Consider the following 15,879-nt stretch of genomic DNA (forward strand, 5'->3'; position numbering starts at 1 on the left):
CGCTTTCCAAGCTGTCGTTCAGAGATTTTGAGTTTGCACAGTGGGATGAAGCGTCAAATACAATCCTAAGCTTTGTGCTGCTGCTGTTTTCTCGTACTACAGCCTGGTGGGGCATGTAATACAGCACCTTCGCTGCTCCTTCATCGCTACCTTCGTCATCAACGCTTTCTGCTATTCCACTGTTCTGATAGAACCAAATTGCCTGATCGTACTCTTCGAGGACACCTTTGTTTTTTGACAGTTTCTTCCTCACGTTCTCCATTCTGTTTAACGTCACCTGCTTGTTGTCGGCGAGCCTCACGTCAGCCTTCCAGGGGAGGGCAACTTCGTATCTGCCATTCGACTGAGTAATGCTGGCTTCAAAGTTTCGCCTAACATGTTCCCCCGGAGGGTCGTCATCCAAGGCGTCGGTGACTCCCACACTTTCGAGTTCCCAAAAGCTCCTTAGAAGCGAGGAAGACTCGAGATCTGGCGCCGTTGCCTTCAGCACGATCGCTTGGGAACAATTCATTCTGCTTGTGCGTGACCCCGTTCGTCCCTGGACTGCCCATCCGAATACGGATTCCGCCGCAGTCAAACTTTCCGTCAGTCGGTGGATCCGTCCGGTCATCGCAGTCCAGTAATGGTCGGATCCCAGCAGCAAGTCAACGTCTCGATTGCTCTGTCCACTCAAATCGTCCCCAACTGAGAGGCCAATCTCATCTAACTTGATCAGAATGCTTTCATCAGGGCTGGAAAGGTCGTGCGCACAGATCTTGGGCGTTTCTAGCGCGTCGATCTCATTTTTTTGTCGTTCAGTCGGCTTCTCAAGGTTACCAGAACCCTCCGAAAGGTGCGTTCTTTGCTTTCACCTCCGAACACGCCAACCGCCAGAATCTCCGTTCCGAGGAGTTTGCAGTTGAGTTCCCGTGACAGCTTTTCCGTTATGAAGGTGCGTTGGCTGCCGCTGTCAAACATTAGCCTGGCCAACTTCATCTGCCTGCCACTCTCAACCCATGCTGTTACGGTTTGCAATAGAACGGCTGGTCTCACGCTGCCCTTTTCTGTAGTCTGGAGACTGACGGGCTCGTTCGGATTCTTCTCTTTTTTCGCGTCGTCCGATCGGTCAGAGATCCGTTTAGGCGGAGTGTAATGTGGGTCACACATGCTGGTAGCGTGCCGGCCCTGACACTTGCCGCAACTCAGTACGCACGTGCACATTCTCGCTGTATGATGCGGCATTGTGCACCTAAAACACCTCCTGCCTTGCTGCAACATGCGTTTCTTCTCTGTCAGAGGGATTTCTTCGGTGCAGTCTTTTGTGGCATGCTTTTTGGAGTTGCACAGAAAGCATTCCATCCCTTTAACTGTGCCGTGCAGCGCGGCAGCTGATGGTTGTCGTGACTTCACAAACTGCTGTGGCTTCTTGTCACTTTCATGCGTAGGCAAGCGAGATGGAGGCTTACCAGTTCCGTCAGGTCGCTCGATGATGGACTTTTCCAGCGTCTCCACCTCGATGCGGAGAAAGTTCAAAAGGTCACTCAGCATGCCGAGGTGGGCAGGCTTCTTTGAAGTCTCGGAGCTCTTATCGCTGCTCGATGTTCCCGCAGCGCTGGCCTCTTCCGCATTCCTCGATGTCACATTTCTGTTGTAATCCAAGCTCAGGTCGGATGGAAGTGCGCGAAGTAGGCCGAGATACAGCATGGCGCAGTACGACTCCTGTCCCACACCCAACGCCTTCAGGCCTCGGAGGTGAGCTTGGATGCTGTCGTACATACGGCGCAGCGCTCGGACGTTCCGTGGTGACGAGACCGGTGTTAGGTTCATTAGGCTGTCGATGTGGTCTTGGATGAGCGCGGCCTGGTTTCCAAACCTCTGCTGCAGGATGTCGATGGCGTCATCGTAGCACTCCGATGTTGACTGCAGACCCACAATTGCCGCAGCTCCGTCTCCGATCAGTGCAGCCCTCAGGTAATTGAACTTTTCCGACGGCGCCAAGTCCGAATTTTTATGAATGGCGGTTTCGAACTGCTCCCAAAAAGGCTGCCAATTCCTTCGGTTTCCGTTGAATTTCAGAAGCTCCAATTTTGGGAGTTTGACTTTTGCCGCCGTTGCTGTCCTTGTTCTTGCTGCGTTGCTGTCTTGTTCGGAGTTGCCACCACCTGAGTTATTGTTGCAACTTCGTTTGACCCTGCCTTTCAGTCTCGCTAGGCAGGTGACGATCTTGTCACTGTACTCGATGGCATGAGTGAACTCGTCTTCTGCGTCTTCATCGGTCAGTAAAGGCTCAATTGCCGCGTTCACTTCCTTCAGTTGAGCCTCCACAAGCAGAAGACGTTCTATCAGCACTTCAAGTTCTTCGAAACTGGGCGCAGGCAGCGGTAGCAGCTTTTCTGCCTCGCCAACGAGTCGACTTACTTCAGCCCGCAGAGTCTTTCGTTTCTTCTTCTGTAGCTCCATTCCGATCGTCGTCCACGTTCAACGGAGCAGTCGATCCCTGTTGCTCGCCGATGCACTCACAGTTCGGTCATCTTTGAAGATCCTGGGTTTCGGCACCAACATTTTGTAGTAGCTAATATCTGTAGATCCTTTCGGTCGCTGTCGCTCAATAAACACCACTACTCGTTCGAGTGCAAAGGAAAACAACAGGATTTCTTTATACAGAAGTACAGAAGGTTACAGCGTTCTGTCTTGCATGCTTTCAACGAACCAACTGGCCCCCCGCTCCCCTCCGCCGCGGTCCCTTCTTTCGAGGGAGAGGGGGCCACGTTCCCCGGTGGAACAAGAACCATACGTGGCGCGCGCGCGGACCCCGCCGGTGGTCCCAGTTGACAGCCCCCGGCGGCGGCGGCGCGCGCTTTGCTTCGTCCATTCCCCGCTTCTGCGGGGTTTCTGTCTTCGTCGCGTTCTCAGACTGAATCGTCACAACAATTACTGTAGTTGAGCTGCGCTTTGCCGTCGCCAGAAATTTGGTCTTTACTTGACCCCACTTGCACTGAAGCCTTGGAAACGCATGAGTGACTCGCTGCACTGTGCTCTGCCGCTGCTGCGGCCGCGCGCGCTAACTGCCGCCACCATCGTCGGTATGTCCCATGCGGTCTTCGCACCTGGCACGTTACTCGCCGGAGGCTTGCGAAGAGGAGCGCCCCGCTCGCCTAGTTAGTGCGAGCTTGGCCACGGATGACAGCGAGGATGACAGTCTTCTCTAGGCGTTGCACGGGAACGGAAGGTTTTGAGGCTCCGTCGGCAAGCGGCGTCGGACCACCCCGCGGATATCACCGGGAAAACTGATTCACTGGAGGGGGTCTGAATGCCAAGCGCGCCAAGCTAGCATCGAAGACTGAGGAAGGGCGAGCTGTTGGGCTCACAAAACACCGGCATGGAGCTTCACCAGGCTTTCGCTTTGCATGTCCAGGCTTAGGCCGCATTCAGGCTACGTACGCCACGTACGCATCGTTATTACGGATCGCAAGTGTAAACACAAAAAAATGTAACGAGTTTGTTCAGACTATCGTCGCATTGAGCATAAAGTACGCAACGTTTGCTGCCAGCAGGGGCGCACGTTTTGGAGGGCCCGCAACTTTTACGACAAGCACAGATGCGACGGTTATGGGGGAGCCAATGGGAAGCGCACTTTCGGTTGTCACGTTCCGGTCACGGGCCTTACGGACTCCCCAGATGATTTTTTATGCGGTAACCGCCATCGCAGGCGTCCGCCGATGCAACGCTGTAGAACAACGCAGTGTCGCTAGTCCTCAGCTTTGCGAAAAGATTGTGGAAATATCTGTCAAAGGCTCTATCGAGGAAGATTTGATGACCCCAGATTGTTCTATGACGCTTGCGTCTGCGTCACTTATCGGATAGACGATGATATGCTCATTCTGGGCTTGAAGAGCCTCGACCGCCGTTAACAGCCGCTTGCTGATCGGCACCATTCTAAAAAATGCGAAACGCAGTTGCCCCAGAGCGGTGATTGGCTTGCGGTAAATTGCGTATCTTACCAAAGGGCTCAATGCGAACATAGCCGGTTGCAAGCTGCGTATACGGAAGTTCGAGCACTTGCGCAGATTGCGATGAATATGCCACTTAAGGCGGATGCGACAGTAGTTTGAACGCGTCCTTAGGTGAGCTAAACCGCAGAAATTTCTTGTCCACGCTAGCTCAGAGCCTAGAAAACCCACCAAAAAATTACTGAGAAATCGTTAGTCAGACCCTGATCAAACGTGACGCTAACACCGAATGCAGCCGCAGTTTTGGTCACCATAAACTGGAAGCAACGAGGCAGCGGTTGAGTATCGCGGTATAGAAGCAACCGAATAAAACGCTACCAGGTACCGAAGGGTATGGTCACTTTCGGTCGAATCATTCATGCTTTCCCCTACTTCCATGGCTTGCATCTCTGGACCACTAACCAAGGTGTCCCTGCGTGGCACCCGTGATCAGTACTGACGCTTCCCGAAAAAAAAACCTTCTGTCCTTGGCAGGCCCCGCGAATGTTGGTGTCAATCCAACCACCGTTGCGTAGTTCGCACGCTTCATCGAAAAGAGTCAGCTCTGCCCAAACTATGGAAAAGTAGGGCCATTCAGTGGCAGGCAGGAAAGACGTTGCGCACGCCGAATGCTTTAGTGACTTCAGTGCAAATTGCGTGGTATAGGCAGTGGTGACAGCACCTGTCTTCACGCTTTTGATGTTTTCTACCATGTTTAAAAATTCTGCACACAAGAGTGGTATTTGCATGTTCTCGATGAGTCAATTTATCCTTCTACATCAACGGGTACTTTGAATTCAGTGTTCCTTTATGAGAACACTTTCCCTACCCTTTGTAATGTGGTGATTTTGTTGCACAAGTAAAAGTTTCTCTTTCAAATGTTATATCATTATGTACCAGCCTTGTTACCACTGCCGGTGTTTTGAAAGGTCTCACTTATACAGGAAAGCTCTTTACCTTGAAAATGTTTAATTAGAATTTATGGATAATTTCAACTCTATGATTTGGTCGGCCAAGCCTACACAGAAGCCTATGTACTGGAAATCGATTTAATTCGAACTCGAGGGGCCTCCGCCACTGGTAATTCGAACTATGCACCACCACGCCGGCAGCTTGGGGCCTGGCGAATGGCCATAGATTCGGCCCAGCTGCTTACACACGAGACGGTGTCGCCTCTTGAAGCGAAAAAGAAACATACAGAGAAGTGAAATCGGGTAGAAGCAACCTAAAATCTCCATAGCGGACGTCTGCGAAGGAGTTTCTTCGCGGACTACACCGATATGCTCACGAGTTCAAAGTGTAGGGCGGGCTGACAGATGACATCATGTTTGGGGTCAGAAGCATAGAACCTGTCGCTGGTAGTGATCACGAGAGTGTGGCAGAGGAAGCACCAGTAATGACCGAATAAAATTCTACCAGTCTCTACTCCAGTTTGGGCGTACGCGAAAATGAGCCCTTCCGCTACATTCGCTTGTTAGAGAAAGAAATTGGCTCCAATAGACGCCGTGAGCGTGGTTGGAAAGAAAATCATTAAACGGCACCCACAACAATTGACCATGCGACGTCACTTGAATTCAGACATGTGGCTCTACAATGAGTGAAACGAGATATTCTGCCAGCCGCTACCGGGAAATCGCGGGGGCGGCTTCCCGAACGCAGCAGCTTCGGCCACGGCGGGCAAGAGCGGTGGACGCCGCCACCGTAGCCCGGCCGTGCGTCGGCAAACAAAGAATACGGAGAGGAGCGTCTTTCGAAGGGTGAGACAGCGGAACCTGGTCATCGTTATGTGCTACTTCGGGCCTACATCACCGCGTGACACAAATGCAGACGCCGAATCAATTCTGCACGTGATCTTAGTGAGCCCCATTTATACCGATTTAAACTAGTCAGTTTAGTATGTTTGACAACAGCGAGAAAGCTGAGGGAACTTAAATAATCGATGTTTATCAGAACCAGTTGCTGCTTTCGGTTTTTTAATACCTCTTAAAACAAACGAATCAGCATTTCCCAATTTAGAAAATGGAGTCCTATTCGTGGCAAGCAGTGCGCAAAAGATAGCGTTTCTCTAACAGCCAGATGTGTGTTCTACATTTTCTTTCCCTGCCCTGCAAAACAATCTTCAACGTACCTTTGCCGTACGACCAGTTAATTTTTTCGGGTCCGGTTTAACCAGGAGGTGCTGTCGAACAAAATAGTCAATCCGTGCACCGGAAGCGCGCAATGAACACGAAGCTGCGCCCAAACAGGCTCAAAACAACCGTCGCTAAAGCAGACGACAAAACCGTCCCACCAACGCACCCGCGGGATGAGCAGCGCGCGTGGAACGCGGTCTAACCATTCGCCGCGCCATCTACACTGCCACCTGAGTGAAAACCGCCCTCCCCAGCCGCGTTGGGAGTTTCTTGTCCCGCACGCCACGGAGGAACCGTTGGCTGGTAGAGGTAGAAACCTTTGCTTTAAAAAGTACTAGCTTTGGCCTTCCAGCACAATGGAATGGTTTCAAACGCGGCCATTTGAAAGCATTCAATTTCGGACATGCTCTACTGCTCGAAAATTGATTTGTGCGGCTTTTGTGCTTCAGTTTTATTAATTTGAACTGAGGTGGCGTCCCCTGTGGAATTCGAATTAGGTAGCTTTACTGTATATACTTTTTATTGATGCTCGTTGCTTTCGTAAAATTGTTTTCTGCAGCAAATTATGGACCCCTCTCCGCCCTCCCTTGAGCTAAGATTTGCTTAGGATAATTTGTGCTGAAGTTAAGATGCAGATAGCTTAGACTGGGTTTGCGAACATATGCCTAATACGTAAAAAAATGTACGAATTATGCCAAACATGACAAAATGCGAGGAGATATATACAAAACAAAGTTGGTTTACAAGGAGGTGGGCATTACGGGGACACTTTTAATGTGCAGATGTACGACCAGTGAACCACGTGACCTGCTAAATCGTTACTAGGGGGTTACGCTAGGATGATCAGCTTTCGCCTGTAGTGGCGAAGGGGTGTTAATCGGAGTGTGTCACGCCAATTAACCGGGCGAACCGGATGCAGAAAAACGAGACGTTTAATATGCAACTACAATAACGCGCACAACTCCACACAGCACACCGTTCCTCACTGCAGTGGTCTGAAAACGCCCAGGGCGCAAGCAGAATACACACTTAGCTTCCGCTCACTTTCCAATCGATGTCCGTTCCTGGTTGTAGCTGTAATAAGTATGGTCCGGTAGTCGATGACCACTTGAGAGGCTTGCAGGACACGCTGCCGGAGCCCAGAGTGCGTAGTCCCGGTGGGGACCTTGTCTCGTGTGCACAGCCCGAGCGTTTAGGCTAGGTGGTCGTTTCTGAAGCCGCCAAGGGTGCGTCGTTGCCCTCAGGATCGTTGCCATGCTCAGGAGGCCGGCTGGGCGCCCTTCCAGGTTCGGTGCCTAGAACTTCCGCGCAGGCGTCGCCATTCCTCGCTCGCCTTGCTCCATGCGCCTCCCTTCTTCTTTCCCTTCCTCCAGTCCCCTCCTTGAGGGGTTGCCCATGACTGCCTCTTCTCAGCACAAGGGGAGCACAGTCTTCTCTCACAAATGCTGTCTTGCAGCCCCAGAAAGTCTAAGTAGACTCCACTCTAACGTACGGAGTTCACCTACACAGTTCATCACCCAATATAAAGTCAGAGTTCAATGTCCGTGGATAATAAACACACCAAGAGTTCAATGTCCGTTGATAATAAACACACAAAGTCGACGCTACATTTAACCCGGTTGATACCCTAACCGTGAACAACTGAGTACACCTTTGCTTAGGCAGCTACTCTACTCATAAAGTCCGCGCCTACATTCTCTCTTCCTTTTATGTACTCCACATGAAAGTCATACTCTTGCAGAGCTAACGACCATCGCATTATTTGGCTGTTATTTAGTTTCGCCTTCAGATATTCCAGTGGCTGATGATCTGTCTACACATTGAAAGCCTTCCATAGATGTATAAGTGAAATCTTCTGATACCCCATACCAAGGGCAGACATTTCTTCTCTGTGGTGGAGTACTTTCTCTCTGCTTGATTTAATCTCTTACTTGCAAAACAGACCGAATGTAACCTTTGATGATTATCTTGCATCAAAACCACGCCCAGAGCTTTCCTGCGGCATCTGTTCGCAAAATAAAAGGCTCGTTAGGTTCGGTGGGAACAGCGCCGGTGCCCGTGCAATGCAGCTCTTGAGTTTATCGAATGCTTCTGCACACACTGTTGTTCATTTAATGGTATTGCTCGACCCCTTTCTCGTGAGTTGCGCCATGGGATCAGCTGTGCTAGAGTAATTGGGAATGAACTTGCGGTAAAATCCGGTCAGTCCCAGAAATGACTGCACCTCCTTCTTTGTCTTTGGTAGATTCGCTGCTTCTATCTGGTCCAGGATATCTTCCTTGGTACACACGGGCCCCATTCCTAACTTGTGTCCCAGGAACGTCACGGCTTGGTAACCAAATTCACATTTTGTGGGCTTACTCGTGAGATTTACCCCTTGCAGTCGATGAAACAAAGGTTCAAGTGTCTCGACGTGTTCTTTTCATGTGTCCGTGGCTACCAAAATGTTATCGATGTAGTATTACACGTTACGGAAGCCTTGTAACACCTTCCTCGTTAGTTTTGTTAAAGTAGCAGCGGCTGTTTTAAGCCCAAATGGCATAAACCTGAATTGAAAAAGTCTCAACGAGCAGGAGAAAGCTGTTTTTTCTTTTTCTTTTTTTTCTCCTTCATAGGGGTTTGCCAACATCCCTTGGTGAGTTCGAGCTTGGAAAAGTACTTCTTGTCTGCGACTTAAGCGAAAACTACGTCCGCTCGAGGTATTGGCTCAGCATCGGCGACCAAAATATTGTTGGGGTGTCGAAAATCTACACACACTCTCGTCGGCTCATCCTGTTTCTTGACTGCCACTAGAGGATAATTTTATGCAGAATCAGACCGTTCACTTTTGGTCAACACTGACGCTACCTCTCTTTTAATACCCTCTTGGACTGCTAGAGGTAATGGATATTGCTTTACGTGCGCAGGCTTGTCCGAGGTTAGTTGTAGCTTACATTTTTGCATGGTAGTCCTTCCGGGCAGATCCGAAAACAGGTGAGCCTATTTCTGGAGCAGGTTTCAAAGTTATAATGTTTCGCTTTTCCTCAAGGAGGGGCATATACCGACTTTCTCTACTCCCATAGGTTTTCTTGCTGAATATGAGAGTACTTCATAATCCCTATCTTCAGCTAGCACCATGGAAGCTGTACTTGGACTGTTTCTTGTTGGGGGACGCCTCTACTTGTACATCTTCAACATGTTGAGGTGGAAAAGTTTCCTCTGTCCGTTTACTAATAACTCGTAGTACCATTCATTTCACGTGCATGTAATCATGAATGGCCCTTTCCATTGCATGGGTAATTTATTGCTACGGCTAGGAAGTAACACCGAGGCTTTCTCACCCGGGTTGAACTGTCGAGCTAATGCTTTGCGATCGTAGGCCTTTTTGTAATTCTTTCTTGTTTGGTCTAGACTTTGGTGAGTGATACGGCACGTCTCTTCCAATTTCTTCCGTTTTTTCAACACATAGGTATACGTCGTTTTCACCTTAGTCTCCAACCCCTCATTAACCCAGAGCTCCTTCAGGATGGCTAAGGGTCCTCTCACCGTTCTTCCATACAGCCTCTCAAAAGGAGAGAATCCCAAAGAGATTTGTGGCACTTCACAGTAGGCAAAAAGAAGGGCGGGAGATAGCAGTCCCGGTGCTTGGGGTTCTCTTGGCACATCTTAATCATGTTCCTCAATGTGCCGTTAAACTTCTCAACCAACCCGTTAGCCATTGGGGGGTAAGGGGTTGGTCAACAATTGTTGCATCGACATTAGCCTGTTTATTTCCTTCATTACGTCAGATGTGAAGCTTGATCCTCGGTTACTCAAAATCTCCTTTGGTATACCGTACCTTGAAAACATCTCCAGCAGTGCCTCGACAACTTGAATCGTGCCCACTGTCTTGAGTGCCACCGCCTCCGGATAACGCATTGCCATGTCCACCAAGGTCAGTACATGTTTATCGCCCTACGACTAAGCCGGTGTTATTGGTCCGCCAATATCTATGGCTACTCGGTGGAACGGTGTCGCAATGGTAGGCATGAATCCAAGAGGGGCTTTGCCTACTCTAAACTTCGGGACAGTCCGTTGGCAAACATCAGAGGACTTGACGTGCCGCTTGGTGTCACTTTGCATACCAGACCAAAAGAATTCTTCAGCTATTCTGGCCATAGTGCGACTTGTCGCTTGACGACCCGCCATTATGCTTCATGCATAATTCCAAGACTGTCTGTCGTAACCTTCGGGTTACCACCAACTGCATGACCTCTCGACAAGAGCTAAATTGACACTTTCGGTAAAGAAGTCCGTCGCGTATTTGTAACTCGTACACGGTACGGTTTTGTGGCCATTCCGCTCCAACGTGTCGATAACAACCTTGCAGTGACGGATCTTTCTCCTGTTACTTCACTAACTCACTAGAGGTAACTGGTAACGGTCCGATAGTTGGAACTTTAGGTGCGGGTTTCTTAGCTTCTACCCTTGTCGAACGTTAAACGCAGCTGTTTTTGCCTCAAAGTTCCCTTTGTGCGCTTAACTCTCATTCTCGTGTTGTAGTTCTTCCGCACCGATGTCGGAACGACTTGGTTCTAGAACTGGTTCCCGATACTGCAGCACGATACTGCACGGCACAGCTGATGCATTGCTAAGGCAGTGCATCCCGTCCTTTGAGGACCGTGTCGTTCGAAAGAGTCCGCCGAGGGAAGCCCGTATAGTTGAACAGTATATTGCTGCTTGCTGTGGGTCAGCTGCTATACTTGCCTGAGCGCTTTTGCTACCTCCGATGATGGTGTGGCAACTGAAAGAATGCTTTGTGTGACGTATAGTCGTAACCGAAGATTTGCTTGACGCCATTTGGCATGTATGACATTATCATGACCACAGCGAGTTTGTCGTAAGTAATATTGAATACAGGTAGGGCGCTTTTACGTCTTAGCACAGCCGTGTTTATGTAAACGCTTGGGTTTCTTAGCAAGTTTGCTTGACCCCCGGGGGGGGGGAGGCGCAATGAGGGCCAATACCTGGATAGAAGTCAGGTTAGCCGAGGCTGCTTTACTCCGTCGCGGCGTTGGGAACTCCAAGCAACCTCAATAAAATCTTGTCGGCGTTATTGGCCTGTAGGCTCCGACCTTTTCTTCGCCCGTTCTGAATATGTTTGGTCGTTAGTCGAAAAGTTGGTGGAGTCTGCAGTGCCTGTTGGGAAATCGTCAGCGATGCTAATTACGCACCCCATTCATAACGCTGGCCCTCGTCAACACCTAACAAACGTTTTACACAAGAAATGAAGTACAAATTCCTGCATCTATTACAACTCTGCGGCCCTTAGTAGATGTCATAGTAGATAAGTAATCACCCAACACCATATCGATTGCCGCCACAATTTCTATATCAATTGATTCTGCCGATAGAAAGTTATCAGCGAAGATAGAATTAATGCACTAAAAGACGAGCAGGGTAACGTTGCCCACAGCATGGACGAGATTATAAAAGTAGCGGGGCAATTCTCCAGCAGGCTTTTCTCCAGTCACTTTAGGCCAGTGGAGACGAGTGAGCGTACAAGTGTAGCATGCAATGTATTACTAGTAAGAAAAGACAGAAAAGAAGGCTCTCAAGGGCATGCAAAAACGGAAAGCTGGATGAGATGACGACATGACCTCGAATGGTTTTAATGGAGGGAGTACATATCGCAGTAGAACAGCTTGGTACAGCATTTTCAGAATACTGCGAGACTTAAAAGGTCCCCATAGCCTGGAAAAACGCTAACATAATCCTGATTAACAAGAGCGGACATTGCAAATACCTTAAGAATTACCGACCCATCAGCCTACCTTCAGTTGTATACAAGCTGTTTGCCAAGGTATTAGGTAACCGCGTAAGTGACAGCCTCGACTCTTAACCACCAAGATAGCAGGCTCGGTTTAAGGAAGAGTACCTAACAAGGAATCACAACGACGTGATCAATAAAGTAATAGAAAAATTAGTAGAGTACGTTAAACACTTTTACATGGCATGTATAGACAATGAAAAAGCCTTTCACTCAGTACAAAGAGTAGCAGTTCTGGAAGCATTAAAAGTCAATAGTATAAGACCTCCATAATACTTCCGGACAACATATATAAAAGATGTAAGGGCAGGGGAATTCTTCACAAACAAAGTGACAAAGCAACAAAGGGCGTACGACAGATAAATTCCATCTCGCCAAAGTATTCATATCATGTCTCGATGGGGTAGTCAGTAGCGTTACTGGGAAAACAAAGGATTGCAGAAAAATGGAATATACTTCAGCCATTTGATGTTTGCAGACGACGTAGTCTGTCTAAGTGAGTGCGAAGAACACTTCCAAAAAAATTGCGGTACTACAATCAGAAACCAAAGCAGTAAGGCTGAAATAATTATCACTTTAAAGTAAGGATGAATAAACATGCCAAAAGTGCCCTCGTAAGAATAGGTAACAAAAAACGGTAGATCAGGTGAACGACTATAAGTACCCTGAAAGATGGTCAGTGCTGATCCTAAGCACGGGTAATAAATCCTACGGAGAATAGCAACACAGGACAAAAAAGACCAAGGACGAGACGGATACGACAAACAAGCGCTTTTTGCGCTGTGTTGCTAATGGATTACCAACTAGCCGGAACCCTCACTCTCTTACAGAGAAGCGTATGCACTGGATGGGTGCGCTCGGCAATCACTTCCAAATAATAAACAGTAAGCTACCTCTATCACTCGAAAGACGAATACACAACCAATGCATGCCGCCGGTGATAACATTAGAAGGGAAGCTTGGGGCTTTACTAAACAAATAGAAAACAAGCGTAAGTTTGTTCGATAAGTCATGGAACGAATAATGATGGAAGTAACACTTAGGGAGAGGAACGAGCTGCCTCGATCCCAGAACAAATGTGAATAGAGAGCATCATAGTTAAAACAAACAAAAAGAAATTAAGTTGGGCTGGTAAGGTATTTATGCAAAATGACAACCGGTGGAACACCAGGGTATCAGAGAGGATACCGAGAGACGGTTCCAGAAGCAGTGGAAGGCTAATAACGAGTTGGAGAGGTGGATTGTGGAATTTTGGGAGCAAAGAATGAACTCGAATACCGTAGGACAGGAGTGGCTTGAATTGGTTGCCTCAGTCGTGTTATTTAGAATAGTGATATTCACCTCATAGAGCGCAAGTGAGGTGTCGAAGAGGCTGAAAAAGAGCGAGGGTTTTACGCCACAGCATTAGAGAAATGTACGGGGGGATATAACCATGCCTCGTGGGTTACCCTTATCAGGTGTCGTAAACGGACCATTTCCATTGCAGCCAAGAATTATACTACTCGTAACTGGTAATGGGTGCGAGGAAAAAACTGTGCGGGGCTTTCTCACAGCCTTCGTATCAGAGCTTTTGTCAGAATTGCAGCATGAAACCGGTATAACAACCTCTTCATGGTCCGTGCGAAATAAGAGTTACGGTGTGTTTGCTGCTTATGTAAAGACCTCTTTTTTCAGTTGAAGGTGAGCGTTCTTAGCATAGTTGGGACCGATAACCAAGCATGATGTGAGGGAGCTGTGTTGCGCCTCTGAAGTCGCCAATTATATTCTGGGTGACAATACGTTTGAGTCGATTGCCAACGGATGTCAGCCAAATTGTGCGCACATTTTTCCAAGAGACTCACTTGTTTGGCTGGGCGGAGAAAGTATTGGGGGATGGCGCTGTTGGGAAAGTAGTGTCTCTTGAGAGTACAAAAAATTGTAGAACTAAAGGAGGGCGCCCACAGATTTATTTTTCATACAGAGGAGTTGTTTGTACGTGATAAATCGTGAATGTAGCGGTATTGCGGGTGAGACAGGCGATGGACTGTAGCATCTTGTTATGGGTTAAAGGACCGTCAAGAGTCTCATTGGGTCCTCCGTGTAGACAGTTACAGAAAATCGTAGATTATATTAGTAGCATTGAAGTCCCTCAGAACGAAACAAGAATTTGGTGTAATTTCATACAAATAAAAGGGTCTCCAGGCCAGAGAGCTAGCGCGTGGGGGCTGTAGGCGCTCAGATGGGAAGTGGTGAGTGTTGTGGCATTTGGTGGAAGACGCCTAATCGGACGGTTTCTAACGACGGTGATACCGGGATCATGTGTGCTGTTATCGCGCATGCTACCAGGTATATCGTGCGGAGCCCAGGAGGGGTGTGTGCGTTTTGAAGACTCTGCGGGTGGGGTGCAGTGTGCTTCTCTCTCAAAGGGAACTGAGGACTGGGTTTTGGGGGATATGTGTTCAAGAGTTACTCCTTGTATTTTAATAAGCTGCAGTACAATGTTGCGGGTTCTGCCTCGAGAGCTTCTACAGGATCAAGGAGCTGGGCCTTATGCTCTTGCAAGTTTGTGCGTGTGGAGAGAAGAGCTTTGGGGGGGGGGGTAAGAAGAGGGGTGGTGCCGGGCAGAAGTGTGTGGGGTGATAAGTAGGAGGGATTTGAAGACGACGAGTGCCAGCCGCAATAGGAAAGCAGCTCACCTGTTTGAGGATTTGTGGGTGGGGTTCTGTCAAAAAAGGTACACTAAAAGCGTGTGGAAAGTACCTGCCCGTGGTGAAGGGTGTTTGGAAACACAGCTGGCACCTCGTGTTGTGGGCCTGCTTAAGTGGTAGAGTAGGTAGTCTGGAGAGCAAACCCTTTGGGCGGTAGGAATGAGGGTGCATATTCATGTGGCGTCAAAGGTCATCAGAAACACGGGGCACTTGCCGTGCTTTGAAGGAATATATGGCACCGGATAGTAACGCTCGTAAGTGGTACATAAAAAGAGACACGTACCTTGACTTTAACTTAAGGAGAGACAAGTGAGTTTTTCCGATTATTCGGGCGTGGAGCAGTGCTAGGTTGTGTGCTTGAGTGTGTCTCATAGGAGTGAAGCTGGTGATTGCTTGGTCGTGGCCGTGCACAAGTTAAGCTGGGAGGGGGGTGGCTCATGTATGCGGCAAACACTTATTCGCCATTCACCACTTGCAACCACTAAATATGACAGAGCAGAATACGGAGTCATATGATTGCGCCCAGTCCATAGTACATTTGGAACCCTTTCTAGTAAAAGAGTCACCACTTGCTGGAAGACCAGGAGGTGGAGGTTGCGTTTAGTGGCGAGGACTGTCGCCAGTGCTTTAGTTCCAATGAATGCGGAGGGAAAGACACCTCTTGGGGAGTTACTTCCGTGCTGTTATTAAGAGGCGGATATGGTGGTGGATCGTTTGCTGAAGAGTGGGGTTTCAGTGGGTCCGCTGCCTGGGATTAAAGAGATGCTTATTCTTACATAAGGGGGATTACACTAGCGTGCCTCTTGCTGTGTTCTCGAATGTCATAAACTCAACGTTGAGGCCACGCCTATTGCCGTTGAGGTTGGAGGTTTCCAGTGTGGTTGCTTGCACCGATTGTGAAGTCTCCCCGTTCATCGTGCAGCGGGCAAGCGGCTCTGCTACTCGTCGTTAAAGCTAGACCTACAAAGAAGACCGAGCGGAGCCTGGGTGGTAGAAAATTTACGGAAGCCCATAAAAGTGGTTTGGATGGTTGAAAGGGGCTAACCGTGATGTAGCTTTGTTCCTGAGGGTGTTTAAAGAAGTTAGAACTAATCATTTATGCAGATAAAACGTATATGTGCTGAAATAAATTCACAAAATGGGAGGCGATGTCAGGTGCGTGTGACTGCGTCATTGAACTGGGGCTTAACCAGTGGATTCTTCTGTTTTAAATTACATTTGTGGCAGTATTATGTACACGTGTTTGTGTGGTTTTTGGAATAAAAAAGAGTCTGCCAAACTCCGCTAAAAAGTGTACTTGCATA

The 15,879-nt window shown here is 48.6% G+C and overlaps 1 long non-coding RNA gene across 1 annotated transcript in view; it reads right to left on the reverse strand.

Annotated features, from left to right (window-relative positions):
• Positions 1-15,879, reverse strand: part of LOC144167248 (uncharacterized) — a 112,225-nt gene that overhangs the window by 17,299 nt on the left and 79,047 nt on the right. The gene's annotated exons all lie outside the window — the stretch shown is intronic.

Source organism: Haemaphysalis longicornis, unplaced genomic scaffold, assembly GCF_048455015.1.
Source record: "Haemaphysalis longicornis isolate Haplotype H1 unplaced genomic scaffold, Haemaphysalis longicornis Haplotype H1 scaffold_2, whole genome shotgun sequence".
In the NCBI taxonomy this organism is placed as follows: domain Eukaryota; kingdom Metazoa; phylum Arthropoda; class Arachnida; order Ixodida; family Ixodidae; genus Haemaphysalis; species Haemaphysalis longicornis.